Source organism: Balaenoptera musculus, chromosome 20 (assembly GCF_009873245.2).
Source record: "Balaenoptera musculus isolate JJ_BM4_2016_0621 chromosome 20, mBalMus1.pri.v3, whole genome shotgun sequence".
Taxonomy (NCBI): Eukaryota; Metazoa; Chordata; class Mammalia; order Artiodactyla; family Balaenopteridae; genus Balaenoptera; species Balaenoptera musculus.
This window is the reverse complement of record NC_045804.1, coordinates 50,331,728-50,356,202: the sequence shown is the minus strand read 5'-3', so window position 1 is coordinate 50,356,202 and position 24,475 is coordinate 50,331,728. Positions and strand designations below refer to the sequence as shown.

The 24,475-nt window shown below is 43.3% G+C and overlaps 1 long non-coding RNA gene across 1 annotated transcript in view; it reads left to right on the top strand.

Moving 5' to 3' along the window:
- LOC118887048 overlaps positions 1 to 24,475 on the top strand; it is a 100,779-nt gene that overhangs the window by 13,853 nt on the left and 62,451 nt on the right. The window contains exon 3 of the long non-coding RNA XR_005017870.1: positions 24,116 to 24,197. This is a non-coding gene — a long non-coding RNA (uncharacterized LOC118887048). The remainder of the gene's footprint in view (positions 1 to 24,115; positions 24,198 to 24,475) is intronic.

Genomic DNA, 24,475 nt, shown 5'->3' with positions numbered 1-24,475 from the left:
GCTGCCTAAAACCTGGAAAAGTAACAGCTGAAAGACTTGCCCCCTCAGCTCCACCCCCAACCTCATATCAAACATGGCTGGATTAGGACCCTGGGCACACCAGATACTGAGGGAGGCCTAACTGAGGCAGGGCAGTGAAAGCCTCCTTTTGTCCAACCTTCATAGTGGCTTATGAGAATGTTAGGGACCAGGTGTTAGGCTGCAGTATAGAGTCACTTAGGGGACCCAGCATCTGTGGGCAATTCCCATGGACTTTGTCCCTTCCAAATGAATGCAGCCTCTTTCCCTTCTGTATGTTCCAGGTAAATTTTTATTCCGGCCTCACCGACCGTGGTGCCTGCTTTCTCCACCAGAATTCAATTTCCTTCTAAAAAATTAGGTGTAAAGATTTTATTAGTCATGAAGTTCTACTTGTTTCATCTTCCCTCTTGTCTTTATACTGCTCACTGCCCCCGCCACCCCGCCCCTGCTATTTCCTGGTCCTTTGTGGCCCTCAGGGCAGGAAACCAGGGAGCAGCGGTGGGGCCAGTGCTGGTTAGGGACTTTGTAAATGTCAGAAGGATGATTCAGAGCTCAGGCTTTACCACCCACCCAGGAAGCCTCTTGCAGGTCCCTCTCCAGGTCTTCTTGACCCAAGTCATTCTAAGCATCTGGCTCACAGTGGATGTGTTTGGCAGCTGGGCTAGGCCAGGGCAAGGGAAATCTGCTTTCTTGAGCCAGACCCTCAAAAATGACATGTTGGTCATTGGTGGGAATGAGGGATTCCAGTCCTGCCTCCCAGCCTCCAAACCTTACGCAAGTGTCTGATCCTTACTGAGTGCCCTTCCCCTTCTTATCTTCTGGGCCCACTCCTGCTTACTACATCCTCAGTGCTCAGGGCTGGTGTCTGCCATATGCTGGCCCCCAATTTCCTCCAGTTTTAGATATCCTGTAATATCCAAATAGAGTGGCTCACATTCCCATCTTATGTAGTAGCTGAATCTGGCCTTTCCACACACGCCCTTCAAGGGTCACTTTTAGCTAGAAAAGAGAGTTTGCATCATACCTACTTCCAAAACCAGTCCAAACTTCAGCCTGCTTTTCTGCTATTCCGTGATACCTTTTCTGCCCACTGGAGAGTACTCAGAGGCAGGGTGGGGGGTGAATAATTAAGAACAATAATCCAAGCTACTACATAGCTAATTAAGTTAATGTGTAAAGCACTTAGAACGATGCCTGACAGTAGTCTCTGTATGTATTTGCTGCTATTATGCTATTATTTACATTTTGGAAACAATTTTCAGTGGAGTATCAGCGTCACTCTTAGAAATTCCTCTGTCTCTCCCCACTGCTTTTCCATGTCTGTCCCATTTAGGGGTCTTACATCTCAAGACCTTCCCACTTTTTTTTTTTTTTCCGTTTTAAGCACATGCATTATGTTGGGGAATATAATTAAAAACAAAATTTCCCAACCCAGGAAAACCTCTCCACAAAGGTAGTGGAGGAAAGAAAACAGTTTTATATTTGAATAAGCATTACCAGAATGTGATGTGCATCACAGGCCATCTGCTAAGAGATTGTAAAGATAAAGTATCTCACCCTGTTATAGAGCCAAACAGATACAGCCATTACATGCATGTTCTCAAGATAAACAGTAACTAGTCCTCAAGTAAGAGGCTTGAGAGCACCGTTTGTCACACACCGTTCATCCTAACTTTATGGTAATTGGTGATCCTTTGTGTTATTAATAGGCTTAATTGCAGGAAAAACAAAGTATCTTTATGACAGGAGGTGTTTTGCAACTTGGAACAAGGAGCCCACCTCAGTTAGGGTCCTACCCTCCCATAGAAGCTGGGAGATAAGGGTGCTCTCTCTCCTGATATTTCCATTTCGAAGAGATGGCTCCCAGGGCCTTGGGAGAGACATCCCTGGGTCCTAAAGCTGCAAGAGGCTGGTTTAGCTTCTAAAAAGACTTACATTTCAAAGAGGCAGAGAAAGAGCTTACAAGTTTTCTAAAGTTAGTGCTCTAAGAGAGGGGTGGGGGAGAAGTCTCTTATTTCAACAGGGAGAATTAAGCCTCTTATTTAAAATGTTTATTGGTCCGTACAATACCATTTTGTTCTTCTGTTTACCACAGGAAGGACTAGGGGCTGGGTTTTGCTGGACCCTTTGCAGTAGGGAAGCCCATGTGTGCACCCCAAAGCTAGACTTTCCTCTTCTTCTAGACTTCCAAGGCCCTGTTTTTCATCCCACATTCCCATGACCTCTCTTTGCAGAACGATTTAATACCTTTTTTTTTTTGGCCGTGCCCTGCAGTATGCAGGATCTTAGTTCCCCAACCAGGGATCGAACCCGTGCCCCCTACAGTGGAAGCATGGAGTCTTAACCACTGCACCACCAGGGAAGTCCCAGATTCAACTTCTTGATCAAAGCTTCTCTCACTAGGTTATTCCCCAGGGGCTGTGGGTGAGGGGGACGGACCTTGCATTTCATAGCCGCAAAGTCTTGTTAAAGTGTTCTTCTAAACACAAGAATAATTTCACCCCCTTCCTTCCTCCTGTGCCAGTGCGGCTCAGACTTCGGTCGGCTCGAGGATAACTCCACTGTCCCCGCTATATGAGTGTTTGGAGCCCATATTTGGCACGGGGCTAGAGAAATTTGTGTTTGTTCCTTGAGGACAAATTGGACATACAAACACGGCATTATAAACTGTGTAACTTTAAACTAAACATAGGCTCTGATTTCAGGGTAGACATATCACATGTTTTTCCACTTAGTAATTTGAGTACCCCCTGCCCCTATGTGCAGGAAGCCCAGCACTCCTCACCCCCCTCTCCGCTCTGACTGCTGTTACTTGCTTCTGTTCTTGTTCACTGGTGGAACTAGGGAAACATTGTTCCTACACAATCTGATGGGTCATTTTCTAATGCCATGGGGACCACTGCCTAGGCCACAACAGTGGTGCACAGTCGGGCTTCCCAACTCTTAGTTCAGCGGTCCCCAACCTTTTTGGCACCAGGGACCGGTTTTGTGGAAGACTATTTTTCCACGGACTGGGGTGGCGGGGTGGGGAGATGGTTTCGGGATGATTCAAGCACATTACATTTATTGTGCACTTTATTTCGATTATTATTACATTGTAATATATAATGAAATAATTATACAACTCATCATAATGCAGAATCAGTGGGAGCCCTGAGCTTGTTTTCATTTGCCACTCACTGATAGGGTTTTGATATGAGTCTGCAAGCAATTGATTTATTATGGTCTCTGTGCAGTCAGACCTCTCTGCTAATGATAATCTGTATTTGCAGCCACTCCCCAGCGCCAGCATCACCACCTCAGCTCCACCTCAGATCATCAGGCATTAGATTCTCATAAGGAGCGCACAACCTAGATCTCTCGTGTGCACAGTTCACAGTAGGGTTTGTGCTCCTATGAGAATCTAATGCCGCTGCTGATCTGACAGGAGGGGGAGCTCAAGCGGTAATGCGAGCGATGGGGAGCGGCTCTAAATACAGATGAAGCTTCGCTCTCTTGCCCGCCCGCCCGCCGCTCACCTCCTACTGTGCGGGCTGGTTCCTAACAGGCCACGGACAGGTACTGGTCCATGGCCTAGGAGTTGGGGACCCGTGTCCTAGTTCACACAGGTTTGGGCAAGGTCCTCCAGTGTGACTGTGGTGCCAGGGGCCTGGGTTAGGGCCATGTCCAGCCTCAGCCCCTTAAACCTTTAGGCACTGGTATTGAGCCTGGTCATTTGACCAGATGACTTTGCTCACAGAGGCTTCCCTTTCGGGAACTTTAGGGTTCTTTCCTCCTGTTGGATCTCTGTTAGAACCTTCTCAGTCTTTCAGAGAGAACTTACTTAATATTAAACAGTGTGAAAAAGAATTCCAGTCTCAGTCTCCTTCCTACCAGGTAGTGTCTTGGACCCTTGAGGTCCATTTGCCCCCTCCTCCTCATCCACCAGCTCTGCCGACCAAGGGAGTATTGGGGTAGGGGTGGGAGATGGGGAGGGTGTGATGGGGAGGAGAGAGCCTTTGTGGGACCTCAAAGTGTGCTGGAGAGGGGACACTTAAGGCTCAGAGGAGAGTCAAAGAAGGTTTGCTCCCAGGGAGCTATGTACCTACAGAGAGAAGAAAACTGGCAGAGCCTTGCCCTCTTGCTGTCTGTCCCCCTCTCCCTCCCACCTCTGCCACCCCAATCTCAAGTCAAGCCCAAAGAGTCTGCTCAAGTTTCTGTGGGTTCATGGAATCATCTTCAATCATGAATACACTTCTAGGAGTGGCTGGCTCTGGTTGTTTAAAAAAATCTGTGCCATACTGTACACTTTGCCCTGCAGCTTGCATTTCTCACTTAAGAGATCTGTTTCATGGACATTTCTGTAGTTCAGTAGTTATACCTTGGACTCATTCTTTTTTTTTTTTTGCTGTGCTGTGCAGCACGTGGGATCTTAGTTCCCCGATCAGGGATCAAACCTGTGCCCCCTGCAGTGGAAGCTCGGAGTCCTAACTACTGGATCGCCAGGGAGGGAATTCCTTGGACTCGTTCTTTTAACAGCTGCATGGTGCTCCACAGTGGTTTTAACCACTCCTCTGCTGATGATCATTCAGTTTCCACTTTTTCTGACATATGATACATGCTACAGAGGGCATGTTTGTACTTATATCCTTATGTACTTGGTGGTTTGTTTTTTTTTTAAAGTTGTATAGTTTGACATTTTACATTTATTTATTTATTTATTTTTGGCTGTTTTGGGTCTTTGTTTCTGTGCAAGGGCTTTCTCTAGTTGCGGCGAGCGGGGGCCACTCTTCATCGCGGTGCACGGGCCTCTCACTATTGTGGCCTCTCTTGTTGCGGAGCACAGGCTTCAGACGCGCAGGCTCAGTAGTTGTGGCTCACGGGCCCAGGTGCTCCGCGGCATGTGGGATCTTCCCAGACCAGGGCTCGAACCCATGTCCCCTGCATTGGCAGGCAGATTCTCAACCACTGCGCCACCAGGGAAGCCCTACTTGGTGGTTTTATTTCTATGGGTTAGAGTCTAAGAAAAGGTACAAAGGATAAAATACCACCAAATAAAAAAAAAAAACAAGAACAAAATAAAACGAATAGATAAAAGCAGTCCACAGAGCTGAGTGTCTTTTCTTGTCAGGCAGAAGAACCCACCAGGGGAGACACTGACTGACTCGTTCACGGAGGGGCATAAGTCAGGGATTTCTAACTGCTAGAAAGGGGCTGTTCATAGTGTTTATGCTGTTTAAAAGTTGCAAGCTTGTACCCTGGAGAGCCTGGAGAGAGTCCACAGGTTTGTACACGGTTGTTGAAGACAAGTCCCATCATTCCAAGGGAGTCTTAAGTTAGGTTCACTAAGGATTGGGCATAGCAGTGTTACTCAATATTCATAACCATTTAAAATCTTTGGCTGGTTAGAAAGAGCTGTGGTGAAACACAGCATTCAGTTTTGGTATTTCCTAGGCACGTGCTGGTAAGATTTCTTTTACATGGGATTGCTGGGTGGAAGAGTATGTGTGTGGGAGGGGCGCAGAGTTCATTTATGATATTATGGAGAACAGATTCGGTAGAGACAGAGGCAGAATGCAGATCACAGTGTGGCGTGCCCTTCGAGAAATAAGGCCGGGAAGGGAACAGAGAGGGGGCCATGGCTGGAGATGGGTCACCAGTAGGGACCGTGAGAGGTAGAAGTTGAGATGCCAGAGAATGGGGTTGTTAAGTGATGAGGGGAAGACCCCGAGGGAGGAAATAAAATCCAGAAAACGTGGGGAGGAACTGGCTGTAGATGATGCATGCTCACAGGGGGTGGAGCCACAACACTGTAGACATTACAATGGCGTGTGGCCCTTCGAAGAGCCACATACATAAACAGATACACTAAGGTATTAAAATCTCATGTAGTAGGGGCAGAAAGCAATTAGGAAAAAAGGTGTCTTAAAGGCTTTGTAAAGGGGCAATCATAGAAAAAAAGGTACAGAGACATGACTTGGGGTGTGATTTCCCTAGCAGTACTCTGCTTGGTTGCTGCTACAAGAAAAATCAAAGGTTGGAATGATCCAGAACATTATTCTGAGGCTCCGTCTGGCAGAGGCTGATGTGAGCCCTTCTCTCGTTCTTATCTCCCCAACATCAGTGGTAGAACAGGTATGGACCCACACTTGTATGTTACCAATTAGCATTTTACGTAAACATGGTGTTAAGAAAGGCCTCCTAGATTCCCTTTCCATGAGATTGACATCTTGAAACTACTTGGATTTACTTGTTCTGAAGCTGGCTTTTCTCAACATTTCTGTAAAGAGGTTAAGAGGTTAATCCTGGGCGTTCCTCCAGACCCCACTGCTAATCTCTGTTTCTCAGGGATCCAATCTCCAATCCCTGGCCTCTCTTTTCAGGACTGAACTGCAAGGCCAGACCCATGGAGTCTCGGACTTCTCACTCCATCTTGGAGAAACAAAGGTTAAGGGACAAATGAGTTGTGGGGTTCATCAGAGGGTACAAGGGATACACAAATTCTACTCCTTCTGTGGGATCCCTGCCAACACCCCTAAACCAGCCTAAACTCTTTGTTCTAATGTTTACCTTATAATCCTGTAGTATTCAGATCTCTTAATCACACTGATTTCCAGATAATTTTCATGTCTTATCTACTGCTGATGAAGATCTTTGCTCTACCCTGTGCTGAACCATATTTAAAAGCAATCACTAGGGACTTCCCCGGTGGTCCAGTGCCTAAGACTCTGCTCTCCCAGTGCAGGGGGCCTGGGTACCATACCTGGTCAGGGAATAGACCCCACATGCCCTAACTAAAAGATCCTCCATGCCGCAATTAAGACACGGTGCAGCCAAATACATAAACACACAAATAAATAAATAAAGTGATCACTAACCCAAAGCTGTTCCATGTAACAGATGTGTACTGAGGGTTTGAAAAGGCAGTAGCCAGGGCAGGGACTAGGGTGAGGTGAGTGAGGCATGTACCTCGGGTGCAACATTTAAGGTGCACTCCAAAACCCGGTAATCAAGGTAAATAGTATTTTAATGAAATATTTGAAAAAATCAAAATTAATGCAAAAAATCCACAATCAACAAAATATTAAAATTTTAAATAAAGACAGGATCAGTTGTAAGACTTAATATTAGGCATCTACGTATATTCCGAAAAAATTTTTTTAAATAAATTTATTTATTTATTTATTATTTTTGGCTGCGTTGGGTCTTTGTTGCTGAGCACCGGCTTTCTCTAGTTGTGGGGAGCGGGGGCTACTCTTCGTTGTGGCGCGCAGGCTTCTCATTGCGGTGGTTTCTCTTGTTGTGGAGCACATGCTCTAGGCATGGGCTTCAGTAGTTGTGGCACATGAGCTCAGTAGTTGTGGCTCACGGGCTCTAGAGCACAGGTTAAGTAGTTGTGACGCACGGGCTTAGTTGCTCCATGGCATGTGGGATCTTCCTGGACCAGGGCTCGAACCCATGTCCCCTGCATTGGCAGGCGGACTCTTAACCATTGCGCCAACAGGGAAGTCCCCTGAAAATTTTTTGCAATTGTTTCTGCCACCAGAAATTTCTCTCTGGCTAACTTGACCCCCAGTACCCTCATACCCAACCTAGGATTAATGGGGGCCGTTTGCTTGATTCTCATACAGATTTTCAATCAGTCTTACTGTGTTCAGTCTTACCTACACCCCTGTCTTCAGGGATCATTGGTACTCTAATTTCTGAGCCTTTCTGGGGATCTGTGCTGATTGCCTCATACATACCCTGGAGCCATTTGACTTTTTTTCTTAATCATCCATTATCTTATTTATTCTTTTTTTTAAAAAATTGGACTATAGTTGATTTACAATGTTGTGTTAGTTTCAGGTATACAGCAAAGTGATTCAGGGGTGTGTGTGTGTATTCTTTTTCAGATTCATTTCCATTATGGGTTGAGTTTGCTGTAGGAGGGTGGACTCCAGCATCTATCAGTCCATCATCTTGTAATCAGTATTGGGTATTTATTCTCTACCAAATCCCCCAGTAGCGATGACCAAAAAGATATTTTAAAACAGTCTTGTGATTCTTAAACTCTGATCAAAGAAGCAAAAAGTAGTTTAACCAATATATCCTGCTTTACCAGTTTGTTACAAAATTAGGTTACACCCCTTTCAATTTTTTTTTTTTTTTTTTTGGCCACGCCACTGCATGGCATGCAGGATCCTATTCCTGGACCAGGGAATCCTATTCCCAGACCAGGGATCGAACCTGTGCCCCCTGTGGTGGAAGTGTGGAGTCTCAACCACTGGACCAGCAGCGAAGTGCCTCCTTTCAATATTTAGATTAAACTATTCTTTACCTCCACCCTGCCTATTAGGATGTTTTTCCGTCTCCAGGATCCTTCTTCCAAGATGACAGTTAACAGTTCTGTAGTATTTACTTTGGGCCAGACATTCTTCTAAGTGCTTTTTTACATATATTAGCTCATAATAACTCCAGACTCCTCAGGGAAGCTTTTTAAGTGTAATGGGTTAGTACTTGTTATTATTATCTTGAAGAGAGCAAAATCTGAAAGTCTGCTCAGTCTGCCAGAGATTCCTGGGTGTGTGTTTTGTGTGTGTGTGTGTGTGTGTGTGTGTGTGTGTGTGTGTGTTGACTGTTGTTGCTCTTAATCAACTATGGATTGCTGGTGAATCTCAGGTTGCCTAATGATTTTGATCCTTGTCTACTGATAAGTGACCCATTGAACACCAGTCAAGGAGAGTATCATATCCTCTTGGACAGTGATTGGTTAAGAGGTGGACACATGGCCCAAGCTGGGCCAATCAGAGCCAAAGATGCTTACTTCTGGGACTTGGATGGAAATGCAGAGAATGAAGTCTCTGTGTTTCCACCATGGCTCCCAAGCTTGTAGACTATAGGCCTGTTGACTGCAGTGCGCTCCACTTAGAGAAAGCCTAACAGAGAATAAAGCCAACACAGAGGAGAGCAAAGCTGCATCGTGGAGGGAGAGAGAGAGACTGAGACCTGATGATATTGTTTGAACCCCTTGATCCAGCCACATGACTGCTCCTGACTTTTCAAATTACAGGAACGAATCAATGTCATCAATGTCTTTTCGTTTTTTATCTTTTTTGCCGCACCACGCAGCATGCGGGATCTTAGTTCCCCAACCATGGATCAAACCCATGCCCCCTGCAGTGGAAGCATGGAGTCCTAAACACTGGACCACCAGGGAAGTCCTGTCATTTCCTTTTTTTTTGGCTGCATTGGGTCTTTGTTGCTGCACGCGGGCTTTCTCTACTTGTGGCGACTAGGGGCTGGCTACTCTTTGTTGTGGTGCACGGGCTCTAGGGCGTGGGCTTCAGTAGTTGTGGCGCACGGGCTTAGTTGCTCCGTGGCATGTGGGATCTTCTCGGACCAGGGCTCGAACCCGTGTCCCCTGCACTGGCAGGCGGATTCATAACCACTGTGCCACCAGGGAAGTCACATCTTTTTCTTTTTTAAAAACCACTTTGAACTGACTTTCTGTTACATGGATACAAAGAATCCTGAAAAATGCAAGGGGTAAGGCAGTGACACAGTCTGTAGGCTGGAGCACCTGGGTGCCTGTGATCTGGGTCTAAGAGATAGTGACTTAAAACAATGTGCCAGCCTGTGAGCGGTGTTCTCCCCAGGCAGCCCAGGATCTGTGTGAGTTTGGATGTGGATTTCTCACTATCTTCCTAGGGTCCGTTTCCAGATGGTACTCTTTTCTTAATTGCTGGGACCTTCTCCTCTCAGGGGTGGGAGCCTGGCATCTCCTGGCTTTTTCCCTATTTCTAGAACCTCTCTGGGTGAGTCTGTTAGTTTAAAAGCCACTGCATTTGGGTATGGGAAGGCTGCCCAGTGACTGGCCTTATATTTTCACTTTGACTCACTAGTTAATATTTCTTTTTTCCCCCTTATATATAACTGGAAGTAGAAATTTTCTGGGTTTTTTTTTTTTCTGGACAACTGTGGTGGGTTTTTTTTTTTTTTTTAATTAATAGCTACTTTATTTATTTATTTATTTATTTATTTATTTATTTATTTATTTATTTATTTATTTATTTATTTATTTATTTATTTATAGCTGTGTTGGGTCCTCGTTTCTTGCGAGGGCCTTCTCCAGTTGCGGCAAGCGGGGGCCACTCTTCATCGTGGTGCAGGGGCCACTCTTCATCGCGGTGCGCGGGCCTCTCACTACCGCGGCCCCTCCCGTTGCGGGGCACAGGCTCCAGACGCACAGGCTCAGCAGTTGTGGCCCACGGGCCCAGTCGCTCCGCGGCATGCGGGACCCTCCCAGACCAGGGCTCGAACCCGTGTCCCCTGCACTAGCAGGCAGATTCTCAACCACTGCGCCACCAGGGAAGCCCTGTGGTGGGTTTTTTGTTTGTTTGATTTTTGTTTTTGGCGGGGATGTGGCGGTGGTGAGGTTTTGTCCTGGTGCCCGCCTGCTAAGCTTAGGAGGGGTGGCAAGGCAGTTCTGTCCACCAGCTGTCCTAGAGGAACTACTTTAAAGTAGGTCTTCTTACAAATAAACATATCTACGAAACAGAAATGGACTACAGACATAGAGAACAGACTTGTGGTTGCCAAGGGGGAGGGGGTTGGGGGAGGGAAGGATTAGGAGTTTGGGGTTAACAGATGCAAACTAGTATATATAGGATGGATAAACAAGGCCCTACTGCATAGCACAGGGAACTATATTCAATATCCTGTGATTAAACCGTAATGGAAAAGAATATAAAAAAGAATATATGTATGTATAACTGAATCACTTTGCTGTACAGCAGAAATTAGCACAACATTGTAAATCAACCATACTTCAATAAAAAAAAAGTAGGTCTCCTTTTTTGGGATGTGGCCTCTCCCATTCCAGTTGTATTTGTTCACAGATAATATTCCAAATCTTTTCATCACTAGGTAGAGAGCACCTGTCCACTGGCCAACTAGTTTATGTTAATTTCATAGTAATATTTGTTATCTTTTCCATAGTTCCTGGCATCTGGAAACATTTTTGTGGGCAGTGACAATAGTTAACCAGTATGTTTTGGGGGGGTGTATTTTGAGTGCGGTTTTCTAAATCTCTCTTCCGCAAACCCACTCTAAAGCACTAAACTGTGAGCAGTTTTGTGTTCTCCACCCAACATCAAGAAGTGGCATGTAAAGCTGATAACATCATGAGGGTTTCACCGATTCATGTTCCAAAAATGTCACAACTCCTGCTCAGGCCACAGCGTCAACACTATATATATATTCAGTGATTTATTTTATAAAGGAGTAAGTCCTTTTTAAAAGATAAACTTTTAATTTTAGAATACTAGTTTTAGATTTACAGGAAAATTGTGAAGATAGTATAGAGATTTTGTCGTCAGTATTTTGAAATTTGGAAAGTTTTAAATTGGGGGTTCTGTCTGGGGTTATTTGGTGGTGACTCCGTACTTTTGTGTACTGACTAAACTGACCGTTTCAGGAGGTGGCTAGATCTCACCCTCTCTCTCATAATCAGGGTGGATTATATCAAGAAATCCTTCTATTGAAGCATCATTTCCCCTCCATTATATTTGTGCAGCTGTGGTCACTTTCTGGTTTCAGGTGGGATACACCTCTACACAGTTAGTGAAGTAATTGATCAACACAAATGGGCCTTTAAGGTTCCAGCCCTCAGTCTTTGAGGATAATATGAGGGTATACAATGTATGAATATTACTTTGGAGGATACATACAGGCAAAGTGTCGATGTTAGCAGGACTTTTGTATACATATGGGTACTACAATTGGATCTGACTTTCTCAGCCATCTTATACTCAAATGGGCAAGAATGCCATATTTTATAACAAGAACATACAATTGAATATCTTACTGTACATTAAAATGTTTTCTTCTTTTCTTATTCATAAAGTTATATGATTTGATGATCTTTTATCGTTTTATTGTGAAGTGATCTTAAATCAACTTTAGTGAGATATAGTTTATGTACAATAAAAAACATTAATTTTAAACATACATTCCCATGAGTTTTGACCTTATGTCTATGACCGCATAAACATATGGAACATTTTTATTACCCAAAAATGTTCTTTTGTGTCCCACACCAGTCAACCTCCTTAGCCCCAGGAAACCACTGGTTTGCTTTCTGTCACCATAGATTAGATTTGTCTTTTCTAGAGTTATATAAGTGGAATCATATATCATATACTCTTTTGTATATGTGGCTTTATCCACTCAGCATAATGTCTTTGTGATTTATCCACTTTATTATAGGTATTATTAGTTCATTCCTTTAAAAAAGCTTTTTATTTTGAAATATTTATAGATTCACAGGAAACTGCAAAGATAGGACAGAGAGCTCCAATCTTAATGTTAACTATAGTACAAGATCAAAACCCAGAAATTGACACTAATACAATGGGTGTGTATAGTTTTCTGCCATTTTATCATGTGTAGTTTTGTGTAACCACCATTGCAAGTGAGATACAGAACTATTCTATTAGCCCAAAGATCTCCCTGGTTTCACATTCTCCTTCCTCCCCTCAACATCTCTGACCCTTGCCAACCAACTAATCTGGTCTCCATCTCTGTAATTTTGTCATTTCTAGAATGTTATATAAATGGAATCAAACAGTATATGGCCTTTTGAGATTGGCTTTTTTTTTCACTCAGCATAGTGTTCTTGCATATAGTTGAGTCATGTTTCTTAATCCACTCTGCCAAAGCACTTAGCCTCCTCTGACTCTGGTGGGGAGGGAGAGTGGCACCTTGTTATCGCTGTGTGGGGATGGAAGTCTATGATCCCCATGTGATCTCCCCTGACGTTTTGGAAGGGAGGCTTCATCAACGCCAAGTAGGGATGAAAGTCCTTGGTCTCCACTCAATCTTCTCTGATACCAGCCCAGCAGCGGCTGTTAGAGGTGCCTTGTTACAGCCAGGCAAGAATGGAAGTCCAGGCTCCCCATTCAGCATTTGCTGATGGGGGTGGGGATGGGGCTATGGCTCTTTCCATGGTGTTTGGTGGGACAGAGTGATTATGATTAAAAGTTTTCTGTCTTGCTGGCTAGCCCCTTTCCTCTGCCTTTGGCCAGAGAGATTTCTTGGGGATTATTTTGTTTGTGTCCATTGGTGTTCCCAGGTTGGCAGCTTCTGTACTGTTCAGATATATGAGGTCAAAAGAAAACCCAGGGGAATTCCCTGGTGACGCAGTGGTTAAGAATCCGCCTGCCAGTGCAGGGGACACGGGTTCGAGCCCTGGTCCGGGAAGATCCCACATGCCGCAGAGCAACTAAGCCTGTGCACCGCAACTACTGAGCCTGCGCTCTAGAACGCGGGAGCCACAACTACTGAGCCCACGTGCCACAACTACTGAAGCCCGCACGCCTAGAGCCCGTGCTCCACAACAAGAGAAGCCACCGCAATGAGAAACCCACGTACCACAATAAAGAGTAGCCCCTGCTCACCACAACTAGAGAAAGCCCACCTGCAGCAACAAAGACCCAACGCAGCCATAAATAAATAAATAAATTTAAGGAAAACCCAGGGAAGGGACTTCCCTGGTGGCCCAGTGGCTAAGACTCTGTGCTCCCAATGCAGGGGGCCCAGGTTCGATCCCCGGTCAGGAAACTAGATCCCACATGCCGCGACTAACGATCCTTTGTGCCGCAACTAAAGATCCTGCATGAAGATCCTACATGCTGCAACTAAGACCCAGTGCAGCCAAATAAATAAATAAATATTAAAAAAAAAAAAAAAGAAAACCCAGGGAACTCACTGCCTTGTTTCTGAGGTCCCAAGGTCCCTGGCTGGTCTATCTTCTTATGTCTACCTTTTAGAGTCTTCTTACGTTTGTTTTATGTATAATGTCCATAGTTTTTAGCTGTACTTAGTGGGGAGTAGAGGAGGAAGTGTATCTATTTCATCTTCAATTCATTCCCTTTTTTTTTTTTTTTTTGCTGAGTAATATTCTGTGGTATAGAAATACCACAGTTTGTTTATCCAGTTACCTGTTGATGTACATTTGAATTGTTTCCTGTTTTTGGCTTTATGAATAATCCTGCTTTGAACATGATTTACTGCTTCTATGAATATACATCATCAAGTCTCTGTGTGGATACATGTTTTCATTTCTCTTGGATAAACACCTAGGGGTGAAATTGCTGAGTCATATGGTAATTATATGTTTAACTTTATAAGAAACTGTGAAACTGTTTTCCAAAGTAGTTGTACCATTTTACTTTCCCACCAGCAATGTTCCAGTTCGGTATTGACAGTCTTTTAAGTTTTAGTCATTCTAGTTTTAATTTGCATTTCCCTGGTGACTGATGATCTTGAACATCCTTTCATGTGCTTATTTGCCATTCATATATCTTCTTTGGTAATGTGTCTGTTAAAATATTTGGCCTATTTTATTTTATTGGGTTGTTGGTCTTCTTATTATGGAGTTGTAAAAGTTCTTTATACATTCTGGATACAATTCTTTTGTTTGATATACATTTTACATATATTTCTCCTAGTCTGTGGTGTGTCTCTTCATTGTCTTTTTTTTTTTTATATAGAATTTGAGGATTTTTATTTATTTATTTAACGTTTTTATTGGAGTATAATTGCTTTACAGTGGTGTGTTAGTTTCTGCTTTATAACAAAGTGAATCAGTTATACATATACATATATCCCCATATCTCTTCCCTCTTGCGTCTCCCTCCCTCCCACCCTCCCTATCCCACCCCTCTAGGTGGTCACAAAGCACCGAGCTGATCTCCCTGTGCTGTGCAACTGCTTCCCACTAGCTATCTATTTTACATTTGGTAGTCTATATATGTCCATATATACACTACCACTCTCTCACTTTGTCCCAGCTTACCCTTCCCCCTCTCCGTGTCCTCAAGTCCATTCCCTTGTAGGTCTGTGTCTTTATTGCCGTCTTGCCCCTAGGTTCTTCATGACCTTTTTTTTTTTTTTTTTTTGATTCCATATATATGTGTTAGCATATGGTATTTGTTTTTCTCTTTTCTCTTTCTGACTTACTTCACTCTGTTCTTCATTGTCTTAACAGTGTCTTTTGAAGTTTTTAATTTTGATGAAGTCTGATTTATCAATTTTTTCATTTGATATTTTTTATGTCTTACCTAAGAAAACTTTACCCAAACCAAAATAAAGAAAAAAATTCTCCTGTGTTTTTGTCCAAAAGTATTATAGTTTCAATTCTTATATTGAAGTTTATAATTTATTTTGAGTTATTTTTGTGTATGGTATGAGGTAAGGGTTGAGATCCATTCTTTTGCATATGGATATACAATTACTCCAGGACCTTTTGTTGAGAAGACTAATCTTTTGTTGAAAAGACTATCCTAAATTACCTCAGAATCATTGTTCATGATCAATTGACTATATATGTGTGGGTCTATATCTGTACTCTATTCCATTGATTTATATGTCTATCCTTATGCCAATATCATACTGCTAATAATATATATTACTATTTCATAAATTAATATATATTAATATGTAATAATAGAATAGGCAGACTTCATAGTTAGTTAGTTCTATAGTAAGTCTTAAAAGTCAAGTATTATAAGTCCTTCAACTTTGTTCTTATTTTTCCCGATTGGTTTGGGTAGTCTAGATCCGTTGCATTTCTATTTAAATTTGAGATTCAGCCTGTCCATTTCTACAAAATATCTGTCTGGTATTTTTATTGGTATTGTGTTAATCTATAGATCAATTTAGGGAGAACTGACATCTTTTTTGTTTTTAATTAATTTATTTTTGGCTGCGTTGGGTCTTCGTTGGTGTGCGTGGACTTTCTCTAGTTGGAGCGAGCGGGCGCTACTCTTCGTCGCCGTGCACGGGCTTCTCATTTCGGTGTTTTCTCTTGCTGTGGAGCATGGGCTCTAGGCGCGTGGGCTTCAGTAGTTGTGGCTCACGGGCTCTAGAGCGCAGGCTCAGTAATTGTGGCACGTGGGCTTGGTTGCTCCGTGGCATGTGGGATCTTCCCAGACCAGGGCTCAAACCCATGTCCCCTGCATTGGCAGGTGGATTCTTAACCACTGCGCCACCAGGGAAGTCCCGAATTGACATCTTAACTATACTGAGTCGTCTGATCTCTAAACATGGTATACCTCTTCATTTATTTAGGCGTTCTTTAATGTGCTCACAATGTTTGTAGATTTAAATGTTCAGTTCTGGTCATCTCTTGTGATTTTGAGACCAGTTTTCCCTCCTGCCCTTCTTTCCTCCCTTTGTTTGTTCATTCATCCCTTCCTTCCTTTTAGTCTTATGTTCTTTTTTCCTTTTTAAATTCAGCCATATGGTACATATCTTGAATCCTGTGGTCATTCCATGAAGTTTATTAAAACTTCAAATGTGTTCTGTAGACAAATAAAATTGGGAAGCCTAAAACAGAGTTAGCCAGAAGTTGCAGCCAAGCACACAGCACTGCTGTGTGGAGAAGCAGCATAGGACAGTCATTAGAAGTACGGACTGTGGATCCAGACCACCTGTGTTTGCAATCCTGGCTTCATCTTACTAGATGTGTGACCTTAGGAAAGTTATTTCAACGTCTTCATTTGTAAAATTGCAAAAATAATAGTACATATACTATGATTTTTTTTTGAAGATTGAAGGTCAGTATATATGAAGTGATTAAAATAGTGACAAGCCCTGGATTAATGTATGATGATACTATTACTATTATTATAGTAATAATAATACTATTATTATTAGTGACAACGAAAATAAAATGCATAAGTGACAGCCCTGTAGTGACAACAAAAATAAAATGCATAAGAGGGAATTCCCTGGCGGTCCAGTGGTTAGGGCTCTGTGCTTCCACTGCAGGGGGCACGGGTTTGATCCCTGGTCGGGGAACTAAGATTCCGCATGCCGTGCAGCATGGCCAAAAAAAAAAAAAATGGTAAGAATTTTAATTGAGGCCTAGGAGCACAGAGATTGGAAGGGTCAGGGAAGTCTTCAATGGGGAGTTGATATTTGGACCAACTCTTGAAGAATGAACATAGCTCACTGGATGTATAAGGAGAAAGGAGCACCCTAGGCAGAGGGAAGTCCAGGTACAAAGGCAGAGAAGTCTGATACATCACAGTGCTTGTGGTAGGCAGCAAGTAGTTTGCGGGGCTGGAGTATAGGATTCATGGAAGAAGACAGTAGGAGGGTGCAGTTGGGAAGGTAGGCAGGGACCAGATCACCATGGGCTCATGTGTGTAATGAAAGCTGTGAAGGAAAGTGCAAAACTTGTGTTGAACTTGCACATTGAACTTCGGGAGGAAATGGTACCAGTGATGACAATGAGGTTTTTTTCTTTTTTTCTTTTTTTTTTCTATCTGAGCATGACTTTAGACATGGGTTCATCAACAAGCAGGGGCAGAACTATATACCAGAGAAGTTAGGAGTGATAGAAGAACTAAGAGGTAGAGTCATCAGTAAAGGAATATATGGTGGCTGTTTGTGAGACAGGCAGTAACAGGAGTAACAGTGCTAAATGGGCCTCTTCATTCGTTCATTCATTCAACTAATTTTTGCTAAGTATCTACCATGTGCCACATACCCTAATACTTGTAGATAATTGAGGACACAGCAGTGAACAAAGAGATAAAATCCCACTCTTATTCTGTCATCTACTATGTATTTACTATATTATATGTATATTTTTTCTGGAGTATTTTAAAGCAAATCCCAGACATTATACCATTTCACCTTTAAATATTTTAGTATGTATCTCTTGCTGATAAGGACTTTAAAAAACAACCACCACCACCAAAAAAACCCAAACCCCCAAAACTCCATAACCACCATATTTTTATCACCATATCATTTATCTTACCATGCCATATAATAGCATCATACAGTTTAATAGTCAGTACACATTTATATTTTCCCTGATTTTTTTTTTTTGAGAATTACTTTTTATTTGACGGACCTGCTGAGGACTTAAGTCTGGAACACAGCCTCTCAGATGACTCTGAGGGACTGCTCTGAAGAGGTAAGGGAGGAGCCAGGATATATAGGAGTTTCTGCAAGAAACCATGGGGCTTCCCTGGTGGCGCAGTGGTTGAGAATCTGCCTGCCAATGCAGGAGACACGGGTTCGAGCCCTGGTCCGGGAAGATCCCACATGCCGTGGAGCAATTAAGCCCGTGCGCCACAACTACTGAGCCTGCACTCTAGAGCCTTTGAGCCACAACCACTGAAGCCCGCATGCCACAACTACTGAAGCCCATGAGCCTAGAGCCCGTGCTCTGCAACAAGAGAAGCCACCGCAATGAGAAGCCCATGCACTGCAACAAAGAGTAGCCCCTGCTCGCCGGAACTAGAGAAAGCCCGCGCGCAGCAACAAATACCCAATGCAGCCAAAAATAAATAAATAAATAGATTTATAAAAGAAACCAAGTAGTAGGAACATCAAAAGATTATTGTCTTTTTAAAAGTTTGTTTCTCTGAATCCAGATTTGGTTGACATGTCTATTCTATTAATTTCTAACAGTTCTTCATATTCCCTTTTGTGTCCTTCCATGCCACTTAAATTTTTTTTCAATATTTAAATTAACATACAGTAAAATGGATTCTTGGTGTACAGTTCTGTGAATTTTAACACATGTATAAGTTCATGTAACTATCACCACGATCAGGATACAGAACAATTCTTTTATCCCCCCAGAAGCTCCCTGACACCATCGCTTTTAAGACACACCTTTTGTGTGATCTTATTTGTTGGAGAATTGAGTCATTTGTTCTGTAGAATTTCTCACAATCCGAATTTGGCTGATAGCTTTCTTACAGTGTGGTTTAGTGAACTTCTCTCTTTCCTCTGTCTTCTGTAAAGTGGTAGATAGATCTAGAGGTTTGATTAGATTCAGGTACTTTTTGTAGTTGTTGCTTTTGCAAGGATACTTACAGATGGTGCTGTGATTTTCCCATTGCATCATATCAGGAAGAATCACTTTTAGTGACGCTAAGATTCATCATGGCGTTCAGTGGTTATCAGCTTGATCCATCCCCTGCAGAGTGCCCTGTCAACCATTCACCTAATGATTTTACTGGCCGTTCATGGCCATTACCTAGATCTGTTGTTTCTAGGGATTACAAAATGGTGATTTTCTAATTCTGTCATTTCTTCTAACAGAAGAAAGGGATTAATCAGGAAGAGAGTGTGCAGTCATTTTTCTGAGGAGTTGGTGGCCCAGTGGAGCCAAGTTAGGTGGTATTGAAAGAACCATTTGTAAAAGACTTGGGGTGCTTTCCAGAAGGAGGGTCCACCCTCTCCTTCCCAGGTGGATGCTGGTTGAACTGCAGAAAGGAGCCTGCCCTGTGCTGCTTCCTGGGTATGAGGAAAGTATGGTGAAAGACTTCTTGGGATAACTTGAGCTATGCCATCTGGCGATTGGGGAGGTACACAGAGGGGTACCTGATCTTTGCTCTTTCACCTCTCATCCTTTCTCTCATCCTGATTCTGGAGGAGCCAGAGCAGTATAATAAGCAGGGGAGAGGAAGGAGGGAAAAAACAAGAAAGAAAATATTTAAAGATGCAGACTACTCCCTCGGTTTTCCTTTTTGCAGGGTTTCTGAGTCTCGAGCCTGAGCTGGGGGGAAGTGAAGAAGCTTTGAATTGGATGAGAAATGCACATTTGATAATAGATTAGACTAGACCTTTTAATATCTGAAATTATCTTAATTCCAACAGCCAAAGTGACATAAAAATCTATAGGATCTTAGATGCTAATTTTGCAGGTCTGTTCAGTTTGTGAAAATTCACTGGACTGTATACACATGATACGTATATACTTTTCTATATGTATCTTATATTTTGATAACAATTTAAAAGAAAGCTACAGGTTGTAATAGAATCCAGAGGTACAGAAGGGTGGTATTACACAGCAGGTCTGAGAACAGTGGAGAGTTAAGAATAAAGAGATTTTATGATTGTGCCCTACTGAGTCATGCCCTTTTATACCAGTGACAGGTTGATTGTTATCTGACCTTCTATTGTATCCATTCTCACGTAGCCAGGCAAACACCAGGAATATGTGCCTTTTTGGGAAATTTTATCATGAAATTAAAGGAAAGGATTTCAAACTGGGGAATGACATTCTGAAACATTCAGTGTAGTTTCTGTGTCAGTAGATTGGAGGAGACCGGTGGATTAGGCAGGGAAGTCAAGAGGCTGTGATGGAAGTTCAGGTTGGATTAGAGCACTGCATGGGGACGGGGATTAAGATTACATTTACATCTCTAGCCCATACCTCTCCACTGAGGATCCCTGTACACAGTTGCCTGCTATGTAGCAAGTTTTAGATATTAAAAGACTCACCAGTTTCAACACATTCAACCTGAACTCATGATCTTCCTCCCAAAACCTGTTCCTATTCCAGTGTTCCCAATCTCTGTGAGTCATTTTCATCATATATTAGTTTATGCAAGTCAAAATCTAGAAGTCACTCTTGCCTCCTCCTCCCCTTCCCCAAGCCTTGTTGATTTTATCTCTTAAATGTCTCTTGAATTCTTTAGTTTCTCTGCATCTCCACGATCTTTACCTCTGTTGAAGCTGTCTGGGCTATTGCAGCAGGATCCTAATTTGCCCACCTTTGCCCACCCCCTCTGACCTGCATCTGGTTCACTCACCACGCTAAAGCCAACTGATCTGAATTATTCAGGATTCTCATGGCTGGATCCATTCTCAAGGTTTTCATATGTGTTGGCCCCGGTGCCTCTAGGCGTACACCCTGCTAGATGAGTGACCCCACTGTCAACATATAGATGGTGTTTGAAGGCATTGGAATAGATGAGCTTTGCCAGGGATGGTTGTGTGAAGAGAAGATGACCACGGTCAGAATCCTGGGGGCACTGCCTGCACCTGGTTGCTAGATATGGAAATAGCCAGGATGCTTGTTGCTCCTAGGACCCAATCCAGCCTCATCCACCCAAAAGGGAGTGTCCAGAATATTTGGCCAAATCAGGAAGTCAGCCCCTTCCCCCAGTGTTTTTTTCCCTCCCTTCTCTAAGCTTCTTTTCTGGGAGGCTTAGGGGCTCTGAGTCACCCAAAGGACAAACGCATTTATGCTCTGCTCCCATCCCCAGGTTTCTGGGAATTTGACCTCCCTCCATCCACAGGTTCACAAGGTGACGAGCCAGCTTCACACGCTTTTCCTGGGTGTTGTTGATTGCTTCAGAGATAAGCACCTGACTGAGGCTGGCCAGTCATTCCCAGGAATTTGGAAGTAAGGCTGAGACTTCAGCTCAGACTGATGAGATAAAGAGGACCTCCTGTGTCCCGGAAGCGCTCTAGTCCTTGGTTCCAGGCTTTGCTGAGCCTGTTTTTGAGGTTCAGCCAGATCTCTGCCCTTGAGTTCTGTGAGTAACCCCAGGTTCCTTAAAATACAGTTTCCTTCACAAATGTAAGCTGGCTTAAGTGGGTTTCTGTTACTGGGACTCAAAATACTCCTACTCAATGACTCTCCGGGAACACTGTTTAAATTCCTTTTTATAAGTGTAAAGACTGCCTGACATTAGTCATAAAATTGTTTTTTTCTTTCTGGAGAAAAAGACGGCGGTGACAGACAACATATTAAACAAATAACTGCAAAGTTCTACCCTCCTTGCAAAAGATAAATGTCGCAACAAAGGAAGAACTTCATTGTTTGCAGAATTCCTACTTCAGCTCTTCGACTATAAATCCTACTCAGCTTTGCTTACTTAAACTTTGTTGTTGCTATTCAAGAATAAGAGGGAGTTGACCTTGAACCTGCCCTCCCAGTGTCTCCAATGATAGAACAGAGTGATGGATAGATGTTCACAAATGGAGTCAGGTGGCTGTCACTGCTATTATGTCTGTCCCTTTGAAGGATTTACCTGCTTGTTCCTCCGGAGCCCGAGGGCAATCTTTAGGAAGGTGGAGCATCAAAAATACTCGAAGGGTTTAAAAAAAAAAAAATCTTATCTCCACAGCGGAGGGTTACAACTTGTGTGGAAATTGTTGAATATTTCTTAGTTCTGATTTAGCTTGGTAAGGGAGAGAATATTAGAGAGAAAAGCCTTTGACTTGTGTCTGCTCCTTTTTGTCCTGAATTTAAGCCCAGCTTAGGGAGAGAGAGTTTCTTGTTTCCGGCAAAGACCTAAAAGAAACTAGGGGTTGGGACTGGTTGTGGGACTCGCTCTCCTGAGGGGCTTGCTGGGGCTGAGAAGGTGGTCTCAGAGGGATGGGGGGAGGAGCGCTGGGAGCATCTGCCCGTCTCCCCCGTGTCTCCCTCCTTTGTCTTTCTGCTGTGGGAGTAGGCTGAGTTCCCTTTCCTTGCAGCCCACAGTTGCTTGGAAGTACAGCTGGGAGAAGTTTGTTAGCACTTCGGTTTTACTCCTCATTTCTTTCTTTCTTTAAAATATTTATTTACTTATTTTTGGCTGCGTTGGGTCTTTGTTGTGGTGCGCGGGCTTCTCATTGCGGTGGCTTCTCTTGTTGCGGAGCATGGGCTCTAGGCGCACGGGCTTCAGTAGTTGTGGCACGCGAGCTCAGTAGTTGTGGCTCTCGGGCTCTAGAGCACAGGCTCAGTAGTTGTGGTGCACGGGCTTAGTTGCTCCGCGGCATGTGGGATCTTCTCAGACCAGGGCTCGAACCCGTGTCCCCTGTATTGGCAGGCGGATTCTTAACCACTGTGCCACCAGGGAAGCCCCTCCTCATTTATTTCTTTAATGTTTTTGTCCCTTGCATCAGATGTTAGGGTCTTTAAGATTATGCCCTGAGGCAGTTTTAGAAGATACCCAGAAATTCTGTGAGACTCTATCCTTTGAAAGGTGCGGGTCTATGTCTTTCCCTCGCCCAGGTTTGGGGCGGGTTTGTAACTCCCTTGTAATCAATAGAGTGTGATGGAAACGACGGATGTGTGAATCCTGAGGCCAGGAATAAATGCTTGCAGTTTCTTCTTGTTTGCCAAGCACTTGTTTTTGGAGCCCTGAGCTGTAAGGTAAGAAGTCTAAGCCGAGGCCCTAGGGAGAGGTCACGTGTAGGTGCTACGATCAATAGCTCCAAGCGGAGGTCTCAGCAGACAGTCAGCCTTAAACGCCAGACATGGAAGTGAAGGCACCTCCATGTGAATCCAGCCTCCAGCAGTCGGGCCTTCCAGCCCTGGAGCCTTCCCAGCTGAGGCCCCAGGGGTCATGCAGCGGAAACGGGCCTTTTCTGCTGGCCCCGTCTGGATCTCTGACCCACAGAATCTGGGAGCAAAAGAAAATGTTTTAAGCCTTTACGTTTTGGGTTAACTTGTTATATATATACATACATACATATACACATCTTTATATTCATATTTATTAGACTTATTTATTTATTTTTATTGAAGTATAGTAAATTTACAATTTTGTGTTAGTTTCAAGTATACAGCAAAGTGATTCAGTTATATATATATTCTTTTTCAGGTTCTTTTTCATTGTAAGTTATTATAAGATATTGAATATAGGGAACTCCCTGGCGGTCCAGTGTTTAGGACCCTGTAATCTCGCTGCCGAGGGCCCAGGTTCGATCCCTGGTCAAAGATCTCACAAGCCACGTGGTGTGGCCAAAAAAAAAAAAAAAAAAAAGACTGAGTATAGTTCACTTGGGTTAACTTGTTATAAAGCAATAGTAATCAGAACACAGTCCTAAACTGAGTCTTCCACCCTTCTCTGTACAACTAAAAGTTTGGAGGGCAGTGATGGAGAACTCATGGTCCCTGTAGGCCCACTGGCTCCCAAGAAGAAAAAAATGGTGGAGCTGAGTCAAGGGTTCCCTTTTGATCTTCCGATAATTACCAATGAGATATGTCATTTTTGCATGGATTAAGCTCCTTCCTCATCAAAGAAATATCAGGAGAAGGGGACAAGTGTTCACCTCTGTCAAGAAGGGAGTTTTAAAGGGTTTATTCTGCATCTCCTCTCCCCCTAAATTATTTCAGTTGACTCTTTATTTCTTTTTGTTATAGTGTCGTAATATAAATTATAGTAAAGTTAAAAGAATGAGTTATAATACATTTATGTTATATAATTATATACAATATATATAATTAAGAAGTTATAATAAAAATGTTATAATAAAAAATAAAAATTCTCTTATTTGTTTTCTCTTCAAATGTCTTATGTTCCCTGGCTATCTCCTCACACAGGTGTGCAGCATTACAACTCTGAGTGGAAGCTCTGAGTACATGGGCAGGTTTGTGGACACACGGACCTCACACAGGGAAACTGGTAAGTGAAAGGGCTCTGTTATTGGGAATACCCTCAAGTGTTAGAGCAGGGAGGGCTTTCCTCTGGAGCAGTTTCATTCCGCAGAAAAGAACTGCCCCGTCTCCTGCTTTGTTATGAGCTGCTCACAAATTGAGGAGCTGGTTGGGGAAAGACTGGGGTCCCCACCGTTCAGTGTTAAGTTTCACTTAATCTCCCTATGTTTAGTCCCATCCCTCACCCCACTTCCTGTACTGTCACCCCACTTCCTCTACTCTACCTGGTCTCCCCAAGTCCGGAGC